Here is a 13,715-nt window from a genome sequence, read left to right as displayed (position 1 = left end):
TCATAGTACAACCAATCAAAACAAATCTGGGTGTGCCCTTAGCTCCACATAAGGTCAAAAAAAGTAATTGAAAGAAACTATTGTAGATTTGAATAACAGCATAACAACACTGTCTATGGAGACAAAGCAGTGTATGTCAGCAATTAGTTTGTAGCACATTCATGTGGTTAATAGGAGTGAAACAAACCAGGAATTGAAAGCAATGTTAAAACTGGTACAAAAAAGGACTGAGGAATAATAATAGTTAGCTTGAAAACCAGTTACCATCAAGACTTAAGGCCTCAAAAAGGGTAATTCAACTTTTTATTGGAGGGAAGAGACCATAAAAACTGGGCTATTTAGGTTCCCTACATTAAAACTAGGCTTGGTAATAAAGTTCTGTCATATTCTAAATGTCAGGGCTGCCTCTGTTCAATCCCAAGGAAAGAAAAACCCTTGGATCCACAGATTTAGAGAAAAGGTACTTTTACTAGGAAAGAACTGAATACAGTAGAAGTCAGGTAAGATCTCAAGCAAAAACGTGTGAAGAAGCAAATTGAAATAAACCTTAGAAACCTCACCCCCTGTAGTTGGGTAACCAGATTTCTGTCATCAGCCAGAAGATACTTTGGGAAAGTCTCTGATTCAGGTGCACTGACGCTCCCTTCTGCATACCAAAGTTAGAAGAATTGGCCTTGAAGGTGATATGCCTAAGCTGGCATCTGCAAAGCTTCATGAAAAATTTCCACCATGGCCTCCTGCACGCTTTTCCCCCACTCACCAAGTGCCCATCAACACCCCCCACCCTTTCCATGGCAGCTGGCAAGCAAGCAAAGATGCCGGTTGACAGGTGATTGGTGCATGTATTGTGGAACACTAGATTATTCTTCAAATAAGATTGGAGTTGGGTGGCTAATATATTCAAATAAATAAAATAGGGGCCCACTTTAAACATTAATTTGTATAAGACAGTTGCTCTTCAATCAGTAATTACTCCTCATAACTTATATAGTTCAAGCAAATGGAATATGCTTGTGTATCACCCTTTCCAGATCAGGCATATGTAAATGTTTTGTAAGAATAGTACCTTATCAGTCTGAACTACAAGCTATAAGCTTATATTTATTAAAATATTTTAAGCACAAAAACTGAGAAGCCTTCTGCTGTCCCATTGCTGAAAATAAATGTTACTTTCTGTAAGATTTACTTTTATAATTAAAATATCCCACGCAAACATTCTATTTAAAAGTTTAAGTCCAAATATTGAGATAAATTTATTTACAAAACTCTGAACAACCATTCAGTTTTATGTTTACGCTGAAGACGGATACCCCTCTTTTGGAACGTGATTGAAAAAGTGTAGAGTGAATTAGCAAATGTGTTATGTCTGTTTCAGGAGTGAAGTTTCAGCAGGTTTGTGTGCACATGTGAAAGATTTAATATATTTGATAACTATATGAAGCTTGCCTGTGGGACTAAACGTCAGTTCTCTGTGTTGGATCTTTTGAACAATTTTGGCCTGGGGTAAATTAGGTGGAATATTTCCACAGATCATATTTCTGAAAACTGAGGAATTAGAAGCATAATTTAAATTAGCTTGTGCTTTTGAAATGTATTGTTTACCTAACACAGGATACCGTAAAATTCGGTCAGTCAATGTTAAAGTGCCAAAACATGCTGGTCAATAGTGGCTTTGGGCTTTAAAATATAAGATTTTCTAGTAGATTCGAATCTCATTTTTGATAAAATTCTGAGGAGGAACCCTGTTTATTTAAGCTTCTTTCTGGCTCGCCAGGCTTCATCCAGGGCTGAACAATCAAGGTTTCTTTAGAAACTCAAACCTGAACTAACAACCAACAGTCCTCACTGCAGATACAAGATGTCCCGAGACCTTGGAAGTAGGCAATAAACAAGCAAGTCAATAAATAAATAATGAAAATCAGCTACTGAAAAAAAAAAATCAGCCAATCAATCCAGCTCTCTATTTATAGCAGTTTTAAATCTTTCATCTCTTTCTTCCCTTGGTACAGCGTAATGGACTTCTTGAGCTCATTTCTTGCCCTTGGATCTGAAGGGCACCGCACTATGTTTTGAAAACAGTCCTGTCTGGCGTCAGATTCTATTTCCAGACTGGCCCCCAGGTTCAGTCCTCATACTGAAAGCCAAAATGAAGTTTGGGTCACTTGGGAAAGTTAATATTTACTAGGGTTTGAAGGTGGTTCCTCCCATGCCAGTGGACTTTGGTCCTTATCTATTTTCTGGTTCAGCGTCATTCTGTTGTAAGGCCCAGGTTTAAACAGTTGTGGCAGTTTTAAAACTCTTCTTGGCTCTGTAAGGTGTTTTGATATATAGTCCAGCGGAGAACTTTGGCTGGCAGTGTCTCAATAAGATCCTGTTATCATTGTATCAATAGCTGATTTCTGCCAGTTGTTTCCAAGATCATGAAATGCTGCCATGTGGAGGCCATTTCTTTGAAAATTGTTGGAAAATTGTCCTGGTATTCATTTCTGACAGGAAAAACTGTTTCATCACAATGCTGCCAAAATAAATGTGTGCTTTTCTTTTAATTCCTCAAAAGATCCATTTTTCTTCAACCATCTTTAGGATTTGCCCCTGGAGGGCAGGCATAAAGAGTATAAAATAATTGAGGGGTGGTTCATTTGAGGGCATTGGGACTAAATTATAGTTCTCTATAATTTAGTTATCTCCATTTTATGGTACAGGTATTTTATTTTTTACAAGAAAAATAAAATACCTTTTTAAAAAATCAGATCAAAAATTGATAATAAACATCACCTTAAACTTGAGTAATGTTTGACTGTTTATTAACCTCAGAATAGTTAATTTGGTGTGCATCTTTTGACAGTATATTTGAGTTTTGGAAATGTTGAGATGTTTATCTAACACTTTGCATCATTTTACCTTCTACCTAAAAAATTAAAATAACATTCTCCCTCTGTTCTAAACACATTTTCATGTTACTAGAAAAGATTAAACGCACATAGAGGTACAGTATTAGCACAGTTTCTATACACACCTGGGAGGAAGGACATAGCACTGGCTACTCCTGGAAGAGGAAATTCAACCTTTCTAACATTTATCTAGAAACTATACTGGGTAATATCTGCAATTACAGAATAAATTTTGAAGAGGCAAATGTTTCATATTTCAAAAGACCACCATCTGAGCTGTATCATTGTGAGAAAAATAGAGATGGAAAATATTGCTGGATGAACAGTGATAATGCTTGTTTCCTTAGCAAAATGTTTGTACTTTGTTTAGAGAAATACAGTGAGGTTGTTGATATCAGCAAACTCTTTAAATCTGTGATTTTTTTTTAAAAAAGCAGTTATTGGCTACTACTAAATATGGCCCACAAGTATAATCAGTGACTGAATATAAGAAAACCTGGAACACTTTAAAACGTGGCAATGTTAAGATGCAACATTCTATTTTACAATGGAGCAGTGGTGATTTTATCGATGCTAATGGTGTTCAAGTGGTGCTCTAGTTGTTTTGGGATTGCACCCAAGGCTCCTATTACTATTGGTACTACCTTTGCTTTCTTTTGCCACAGTATTTCTATTTGCAGGTCTATATGTTTTGTTATGTTTCTCCACTTTCTCATCTATTCTACTGTCTCCGGATTATTATTATCAAATGAAGCCATTTTGAGGCAATGATGTCCCAAGGAAGCAATATATAAAAACATGAAAAATCAATATGTGATGGCCTCCAGAAAATTCTTAGTAAGGCTATCTGCAATGGGATGCAAAGCAAGCATGATGAAATGAGAATAATGCTGGGTCTATGCACAACCTATTATTTCATTCCAAGGAAGATACCATTCCGCTTCAAGATTCTGTTTCTTTTTTTTTGTTCCACTTCTGATTATATTTCTTTCTCATTTCTATTTTCTTCTTGCTGCTAAGAAAGACTTCAATACATATTTTCTGCTGGGTGGGCACGCGTTCATTTTTCTGATAGTTTCCAATTAGTCTCTTTCATAAAGCTATAATGTGGATAGAACTGAGAAAAGAATCACTTGTAAAAATGGAAATGAATACTGTTAAAATGCCTATACGCCCCACCACCACTACCACGTTGCTGCAGTATGTTTTTGTAGTAAGGAATGAAGAAAGATACATTCTGAAGAATCAAATTTTATTTAACACTGTTCCCCCTGATGAAGATTATGCAGCATTAAACATGTATATGTGTTTCTGGGGAAAGCTGGAGTGGGGAAATTTAGACATTTGTAGCTGCAATGTAATGGCTATCCAAACAGGGTGGGGTGGGGAAAGTTTGACAAGAATGTCTTTCAATAGGAAAAAAACACTACCCTCTAAACTACAGGTACATAGTTGAGTCTCCTAGTGCGCACACAAAGCATTAGTTGAATGAGTAAAAAAAAGGTCAACAGTGATTTTGTAGAAACATTTACTGTTATTGAACAGGTAAGTTCATAATTCTAATAAGCATGATTGAGTTACTAATTTAATCCCCCAATGCATATGATGCTGAAAAGCCTTGGACTCGACTTCTCTGAATTTAAGATGTGGATGCTATTTTGGGTTGGCAGAAATCAGAATTGGAAACAAAAGCTTGTTGGAAGTCACAGATTCTGATTTCTGTAAAAAAACAAAATGGCGGTAGTTTCAGGTTTGAACTACAGGATAAGCCTCAGAATCTGGTTAAACATCAGACAACCATGCCTGTGTGTGTATAAGAAGCCATATTATGAGCATTATGTAAAATGCCACTTTCTTCAGAATCCCAGCCTAAACTCATCAAACACGGAATGTATCCTACAGTGGGGTCAGTTATACTGGATTCCCAGCACCTCACCATCGAGAAGACCTTCAAATGTAATGGATATTTGGCAGGGGAGAGCCTTTACTTTCCCTCCCCATTATGCACTAAGTGACTTCCTACAGAACTGCAAAAGAAAAGGCTTTCCACTTGGTTCTGTTTATAGAAATGGGCCCATCTAATTGCTTGTGGAGGGACATGAAATTTCTCTGACATACTGCTAAGGGATATGAGTATTTTTAAAAAGCCAGATAAACAAATAAAAAGGAAACGGGACAAGTGAAACTGTCCAGACACGACCAAGGTTATTTTTATAATCAGGTTATATTTCTTTTATATTAGCATGTAATATGCTTTATGTACCAACGTTTCAGTCAAATGCAAATGTGCTAACAAATTACCCATTCAAGTAAATTCTACTTTCTTCTACTGCACTGTTGCCATGAAACTCCACTCTGATGCATGTTTTTAGGAGGAAAAATATTCAGAGGGATTTATATAGTGTCAGTCTGGCTGGTTTTCCTCCCAAGGAAAATGAGAGATTCAGGGTTTCTAGATTGAAATGTATTTGTCAGGGCGATTTATGAATAGGTCAGACAGTACTGCTTCCATGGCTACTGTGACAAACAATATTTATATTCAAGGTGGCCAAATGAAAGACTTCCTTCAAGGTATTGGAGTTCTGGTTTATAAATTCAACGAGTGAAAAGGCCTAATAAGTTTTGCATGGATAGATTTTGTTAATTTTCTGTTATTTTTCATTGAGGCAGAGATGCCAATTTCTTCAGGAGCTCAAGGACACATTGGATTTGGAGTGGACACATCCATCCAATGGTTTCCTAAAGGAGGAAAAAAACTATATATTCCTTTCAAAGTGAATTCCTACCTCCAGAGGTATCTATAATGACTATTTTTAAAAAATGACTTTTTAAAAAAGTAATGTCTATTACGAGAAAATGTTGATTATTGTTCCCTCCAGGGAAATATTTTTATGCCAACTGAAAGGTCATAATTTAAACTGTCAAATTTTCTAATCCTTTATTTTAAAATCTGGTAATGATTCTGTATACATTTGTAGAAATTATAGAACTATTTCATTAATTAACATTGATACAAAGATATTAATTGCTTTCTTGGCCAGGGAATTGTGGACCTCATCTTATATAATTTGCATGATACTTATCAAGGTTTCCCACTTTTCTTGTTACTTTTTTATTTAATTTTAAAATCATTAGCCATTGTAAATTGCTTCTTGGATCCAACAGTTTTATCTGCTTTCCCGACAGGTATTTATATTGCCACTCTGAAGCCAAAAGCAGACTTTTTCATAATTCAAAAGTAAGTGACATTCTTTGAGAATTATAAACAAATTCAAAAGCCAATTTTATTCTAAAGATGTCAAAAGGAGAAAAAGCACAAAATAATTATCGAACAATACACATTTAACATATATAATAAATAAATAATTCCTTTGTTTTTTTGTGCTAGTTCTTATATTTAATTGTGCCTTAGATAATGCAAATAATGCAGTCTTTCAATTCTGTATTACAACCCTCTTTCTCACTTTTTTGGTTAGATTATATGTATAATTTAAAATCTCATTTAAAATGTAATTTCTTATTTTCTTTGAGAACTTCCATTATCCAGGCACTCAGTCATGGCCTATCAAGAAGAAATCTTTTTCTAAGGAAATATTCAAACCAGGTAAGCTATGTTAATATATATAAAAAAATCCAATGCAAAAGCTATTTAAGTAACATTTATTCACCATATTGTTCTGACAGTATATATTATTAAAATGATCTATCTATAAGAATAGGTTTCACCCATGCATTTTAGTAGCCTAATCAATGCAAAATTTAGAAAATGAAACTGTGGTGCATAAGACTAATATGAAAGTAATTCTAAGCTCTCTGGTATAAATGAATAATAGAAGAAAAGAAGAAACTCGTTTCACTGGGAAAACCCCATTAGGAATTGTTGAAAACTATAGTTGTTGTATAAAAGTAAAATGCGTAGGAAATTTATAGAACGTTTGACATTTTTAAGCAAAGCATAGAATGTCTGTTATTTTAATGTTATATACCAGGGATGTCAAACTCACTTTGTCACGTGACATATTGTGACTTTTTCCTTCCCTAAACCCGGTGTGGGCATGGCCAACACATGACACATCCAGCCTGAGAGCCCTGAGTTTGATAGGCCTGTTATATACTGCCCCTATATAATATCTAGGCATTATACATAATGACAAGAACTATTTAGGCAAAGTATGAAATGAGAGCCATTAAAGTGTGAGAAACTGACAGTGCATAGAATGCTTAGAAAAGGAGCCAAATATTAAGCATTTCATACTTTCATGTCCCATTTTTGACATTATATAGATTTCCCAGGTATTCTACAAAATGCCTAGTACAGACACCATGTGCCTGATATCACAATTAAAAATGACACTATCGAGATATTTTATACTTTGGTTTGCCTTTTGGCATTGCATAGTATACCTAGGAAATATGTGAAATATTAAATGTCTCATGCTTTGATATCCCGATATTCTATAAATTTCCCATTCTACAAAATGCCAAATTTCACACACTGAAGTTAACGGATATAAAAAATTAGTAATTTTCTTTTTAACATGATAAAATTCTTTATCTCAAGAAGTCACCCATACTGACTTCTTTGCACCATGTAAATTGATTTGAATACCCATTGATCTTAACAACGAACATTTAATCTGTTGCCAGATGAAAAGACAATCTGGAAAAATCAGCAAGAAAGGATAGCATCCCAAAACGCAAGTGTTTTGGCTACTAGTACAGGGCTTGCCAGCAAAAGAATGATAAAGAAAACCCCAAAACAGAAAACTGATGCAACCAGATCTTCCTTTTGCATCCTGCTGTAATCATCACTGTAGGAATTCGAGGAAGCATAATTTCAGAAACATCCTGAGAGACCTAATTTACGCCTTTTACCCAGACTGCAGCATGATTGACAACCACACAATTCTTTAAAATGGCATTAAATAACCCAGAAGTCCTATTTTTTCGACAGCAGGCCTGATTTCATTCGAATCCCCTTATGTGCATTTGGCCAGAAGCCTGCCTAGGATCGAAGCCTTAACTATAATTGCTTCCTAACTAGTTAAGTCCCTATTTTTCCTAATAAGGAATATACTGCTGCACCCGGATATTGCTTCCAGCTTTCCCGCAACGTTTTCAGAGGCAGAGACCAGCACTGTGCCGTAAAATTCTGGATTTTTTTTTTTTTTTTAAATCTCTGACCGTCGCTTAACAAGAATCAGATTTTGCCACGTTCGCAGCGGAATAGGCGGTTCGTCATAGGGACTTTGGAAAGCAGCGAACAAGAACTCTTCGGCCCTTCCCGCGCAATTATAGAAGAAAAAGCCTGGGAGGCCGAGCCTTCCGCTCCGTTCCCAAAGCAAAGAGCCAAGAGCGAGGCACGTTCGTTATTTTCCGGCGGGCCCTGACGTCACATTACATTGCCTTGCGGGAGGCGTTCCCACTCGGCCCCGCCTCCGAGCCACCATCGAGGGAGCGCGAGGGGCGTCCTGACGTCACCCAATCCTGTGCGGTGTTTTGTCTGGTGGGGAAAAAAAAAAAAAGTCGGGAGGTTGACGCCTCCCCTCCCCCCGCAGCCTAAGTCCGAGGAAGACAGAGACCGAGCTTTACTTGCCGCCAAATGGAGGCGCAGAAGGAGAACGTGCCGCGACGAGACCACAGCGGGGAGGAGAACGCGGAAGCCCGCGAGGCCTCGGTGAGTGTCCCTTCGCGGCTGCGCAGCTTTGCCGTCAGGCTCTAGCCCAGGGGTGTCCAACCTTGGCAACTTTAAGACTTGTGGACTTCAACTCCCAGAATTCCTCAGCCAGCACAGCTTCAGCAGCGAGAGCTGGCTGAGGAATTCTGGGAGTTGAAGTCCACAAGTCTTAAAGTTGCCAAGGTTGGACACCCCTGCTCTAGCCGCTTGGCACCCAGGGAACTAACCTTCCCGGCTGGAAAGCTCTTTCCGTCATCGGTCGAAGGGCTCAGAGCTCCTCCCTCGGCGAAGGAGGGGCAAGCGGCGCGAGAGACTGAAAGCCATTGGACCGCGGCGGGAAAGCGCTCGTGCGCCCTAGTGAATCGGGGTCTCTCGCGGAGTCATTTTTTTTGCCCCGCTTTAAGTTTGTCGCGGGGCGGTTGCACGAGAGCGAGCGCCCGGCGGCCCTCGGCCTTTGAAGAAGACTTGCGCTTATAAAGGGGGTTTTGTGTGTGTGTGTGTGTGTAGTCCATTGAGTTTCGTCTTTCCACTTGGGCTTTGTATCTAACCAAGATGGATCGCTGCCCAAAGGAGGAATCGGTGCTCAAACAAAGAAATAAACCCAACCTCGTGACACTTCCAAGGGGGATGGGGGTGGCTAGCGTTACTAATTAAAAGGTCTTCATGGTGTTTTTTTTTTTTTTTTGTTTAATCGCATGGACAAACAAGATGACAATGCTTTGCTTGGATTGTTAGTAAAAGCGACGTCAGTGAGGCAAGCTGTTTGTGTTACCTGGAAATACCCCAGAAATCTTGCATTGCTACTGTACTAGGAAAAAAGAAACTCTGGTAGTTTGCCACTATTGGGACTGGGATGTATGTTGCTAAGTGGCGCATATTACTTAGCAATTGCAATCCTTGCCAGTCCCAGTTGCAATTGTAACTCCAGATGTGTAGGCCTTTAAGTGGGAAATAGTAATAGCACTTAGGCTTAAATATTGCTTCACAGTGCTTTACAGCCCTCTCTCTGCTGTTTTCAGAGCCAGCACATCGCCTCTCAATATGGGTCCTCATTTTACCAAGGTTGGAAGCAGTAGTGGGATTCAAATATTTTTACTACCGGTTCTGTGGCTTGGTGGGCGTGGCAGGGGAAGGATACTGTAAAATCTCCAGTCAGAGGTGGGATTTGCCGGTTCTACGAACTAGTCCAAATTTCCGCTACCGGTACTCCAGAACTGGTCAGAACCTGCTGAATACCACCTCTGGTTGGAAGGATGGAAGGCTGAGTCAACCTTGAGCCAGTTAGGATCGAACTCCTGGCACTGGAATGCAGAGGTAGCCTGTGGTACTGCATTCTAACCATGCACCACCATGGCTCTGGTGGGAGTCCCAGGTAAGGGCTGTAGGGGAGGCCCAGCACAGCCTGCACATGAGTTGGGGCTGCAATGTGGTGCAGGTTTAGGGAGGTCAGGGATAGGAGGCATGTCAAAGTGCATTGAGGCTAGGGAAGGAATGTAGTGGCTTGGTGCACAGCGTCTCTGTGGCTGTAAGAAGCTCAACAACTGCAGCATGAAACCACAGGTATTCTTGGAAGCTTCAACCAACCCTGCAGCACAGCAGAAAGCCATTTTACCCTAGGTAGCACAAAGGGGCTCCTTGGTGTGCCACAGCTGTGGGGCTGCAAGAAGTTCCCAAGAGGCAGCACAATATGAACTCCAGCCCCAACCTAGCTCATCAGCATAGGGCAAAGGGGAAAGTCACAGCCAGCCCATCCCAGTCCCAGTTGCAGTCACTCTTGCTTCTCCATACTTCGTTCTATTCAAGGCCATGTTAGATTTTAGAAAAGGACAAGTGTGCCTCTGTATGTTCTTCCTTCTTATTGTTCTACCCTTGAATTTCCCTTCCTGCTTTTCCATTCGTATTCCAATGCATCCTCAGGCTGACCGGCTCCTTCCCCCACCATTGAATTATATTTTTCATATGGAGCTAAGACTGGCCTTTACTCAATCCACAAGCATACAATGTTTTTTACTTTCTTCAAATTCATACTTGAGAAAACCTTTTCATAAGTGTCTGTAACTTTTAAATTATATTAACCATATTTGTCTATTAACTCTTGACCATTAAAACACATCAGGATGTTTTTCTACTATAGCTTCTATAATGAAAAAAAAATATTCAGAGGGATTTATAGTGTCAGTCTGGCTGGTTTTCCTCCCAAGGAAAATGAGAGATTCAGGGTTTCTAGATTGAAATGTATTTGTCAGGGCTTCCTTGATTTATGAATAGGTCAGACAGTACTGCTTCCATGGCTACTGTGACAAACAATATTTATATTCAAGGTGGCCAAATGAAAGACTTCCTTCAAGGTATTGGAGTTCTGGTTTATAAATTCAACGAGTGAAAAGGCCTAATAAGCTTTGCATGGATAGATTTTGTTAATTTCTGTTATTTTTCATTGAGGCAGAGATGCCGATTTCTTCAGGAGCTCAAGGACACATTGGATTTGGAGTAGACACATCCATCCAATGGTTTCCTAAAGGAGGAAAGAAACTATATATTCCTTTCAAGGTGAATTCCTACCTCCAGAGGTATCTATAATGACTATTTTTAAAAAATGACTATTTTTTAAAAAGTAATGTATATTACGAGAAAATGTTGATTATTGTTCCCTCCAGGGAAATATTTTTATGCCAACTGAAAGGTCATAAATTATTTAAACTGTCAAATTTTCTAATCCTTTATTTTAAAATCTGGTAATGATTCTGTATACATTTGTAGAAGTTATAGAACTATTTCATTAATTAACATTGATACAAAGATATTAATTGCTTTCTTGGCCAGGGAATTGTGGACCTCATCTTATATAATTTGCATGATACTCATCAAGGTTTCCCACTTTCCTTGTTACTTTTTTATTTAATTTTAAAATCATTAGCCATTGTAAATTGCTTCTTGGATCCAACAGTTTTATCTGCTTTCCCGACAGGTATTTATATTGCCACTCTGAAGCCAAAAGCAGACTTTTTCATAAACATTCAAAAGTAAGTGACATTGTTTGAGAATTATAAACTAACAAATTCAAAAGCCAGTTTTATTCTAAAGATGTCAAAAGGAGAAAAAGCACAAAATAATTATCGAACAATACACACTGAATATGAATGAATATATATATAAATTCCTTTGTTTTTTTGTGCTAGATCTTATATTTAATTGTGCCTTAGATAACGCAAATAATGCAGTCTTTCAATTCTGTATTACAACCCTCTTTCTTACTTTTTTGGTTAGATTATATGTATTATTTAAAATCTCATTTAAAATGTAATTTTTTATTTTCTTTGAGAACTTCCATTATCCAGTCACTCAGTCATGGCCTATCAAGAAGAAATCTTTTTCTAAGGAAATATTCAAACCAGGTAATATCTGTTAATATATAAAAAAAAATCCAATGCAAAATCTATTTAAGTAACATTTATTCACCATATTGTTCTGACAGTATATATTATTAAAATGATCTATCTATAAGAATAGGTTTCACCCATGCATTTTAGTAGCTTAATCAATGCAAAATTTAGAAAATGAAACTGTGGTGCATAAGACTAATATGAAAGTAATTCTAAGCTCTCTGGTATAAATGAATAATAGAAGAAAAGAAGAAACTCGTTTCACTGGGAAAACCCCATTAGGAATTGTTGAAAACTTTATAGTTGTTGTATAAAAGTAAAATGCCTAGGAAATTTATAGAATGTTTGACATTTTTAAGCAAAGCATGGAATGTCTGTGTTATTTTAATGTTATATACCAGGGGTGTCAAACTCACTTTGTCACGTGACGTATTGTGACTTTTTCCTTCGCTAAACCCGGTGTGGGCATGGCCAACACATGACACATCCAGCCTGAGAGCCCTGAATTTGATAGGCCTGTTATATACTGCCCCTAGGTATTGTATATCTAGGCATTATACAGAATGACAAGAACTATTTAGGCAAAGTATGAAATGAGAGCCATTAAAGTGTGAGAAACTGACAGTGCGTAGAAAAGGAGCAAAATATTAAGCATTTCATGCTTTCATGTCCCATTTTTGACATTCTATAGATTTCCCAGGTATTCTACAAAATGCCTAGTACAGACATCATGTGCCTGATATCACAATAAAAATGACACTATCGAGATATTTTATACTTTGGTTTGCCTTTTGGCATTGCATAGTATACCTAGGAAATATGTGAAATATTAAATGTCTCATGCTTTGATATCCCAATATTCTATAAATTTCCCATTCTACAAAATGCCAAATTTCACACACTGAACAGATATAAAAAATTAGTAATTTTCTTTTTAACATGATAAAATTCTTTATCTCAAGAAGTCACCCATACTGACTTCTTTGCACCATGTAAATTGATTTGAATACCCATTGATCTTAACAACGAACATTTAATCTGTTGCCAGATGAAAAGACAATCTGGAAAAATCAGCAAGAAAGGATAGCATCCCAAAACGCAAGTGTTTTGGCTACTAGTACAGGGCTTGCCAGCAAAAGAATGATAAAGAAAACCCCAAAACAGAAAACTGATGCAACCAGATCTTCCTTTTGCACCCTGCTGTAATCATCACTGTAGGAATTCGAGGAAGCATAATTTCAGAAACATCCTGAGAGACCTAATTTACGCCTTTTACCCAGACTGCAGCATGATTGACAACCACACAATTCTTTAAAATGGCATTAAATAACCCAGAAGTCCTATGTTTTCGACAGCAGGCCTGATTTCATTCGAATCCCCTTATGTGCATTTGGCCAGAAGCCTGCCTAGGATCGAAGCCTTAACTATAATTGCTTCCTAACTAGTTAAGTCCCTATTTTTTCCTAATAAGGAATATACTGCTGCACCCGGATATTGCTTCCAGCTTTCCCGCAACGTTTTCAGAGGCAGAGACCAGCATTGTGCCGTAAAATTCTGGATTTATTTTTTTTAAATCTCTGACCGTCGCTTAACAAGAATCAGATTTTGCCACGTTCGCAGCGGAATAGGCGGTTCGTCATAGGGACTTTGGAAAGCAGCGAACAAGAACTCTTCGGCCCTTCCCGCGCAATTATAGAAGAAAAAGCCTGGGAGGCCCAGCCTTCCGCTCCGTTCCCAAAGCAACGAGCCAAGAGCGAGGCACGT

At 38.0% G+C, this 13,715-nt stretch overlaps 1 long non-coding RNA gene across 1 annotated transcript in view; it reads left to right on the top strand.

The window, feature by feature from the left end:
* LOC148132408 (uncharacterized) overlaps positions 1-13,715 on the top strand; it is a 251,800-nt gene that overhangs the window by 148,354 nt on the left and 89,731 nt on the right. The window lies entirely within an intron of this gene.

The sequence above is a fragment of the Notechis scutatus genome, chromosome 2, assembly GCF_049901735.1.
Source record: "Notechis scutatus isolate UNSWTSFEM ecotype Mainland chromosome 2, rNotScu1.2, whole genome shotgun sequence".
In the NCBI taxonomy this organism is placed as follows: Eukaryota; Metazoa; Chordata; class Lepidosauria; order Squamata; family Elapidae; genus Notechis; species Notechis scutatus.
This window is presented reverse-complemented; position numbering and strand designations above follow the sequence as displayed.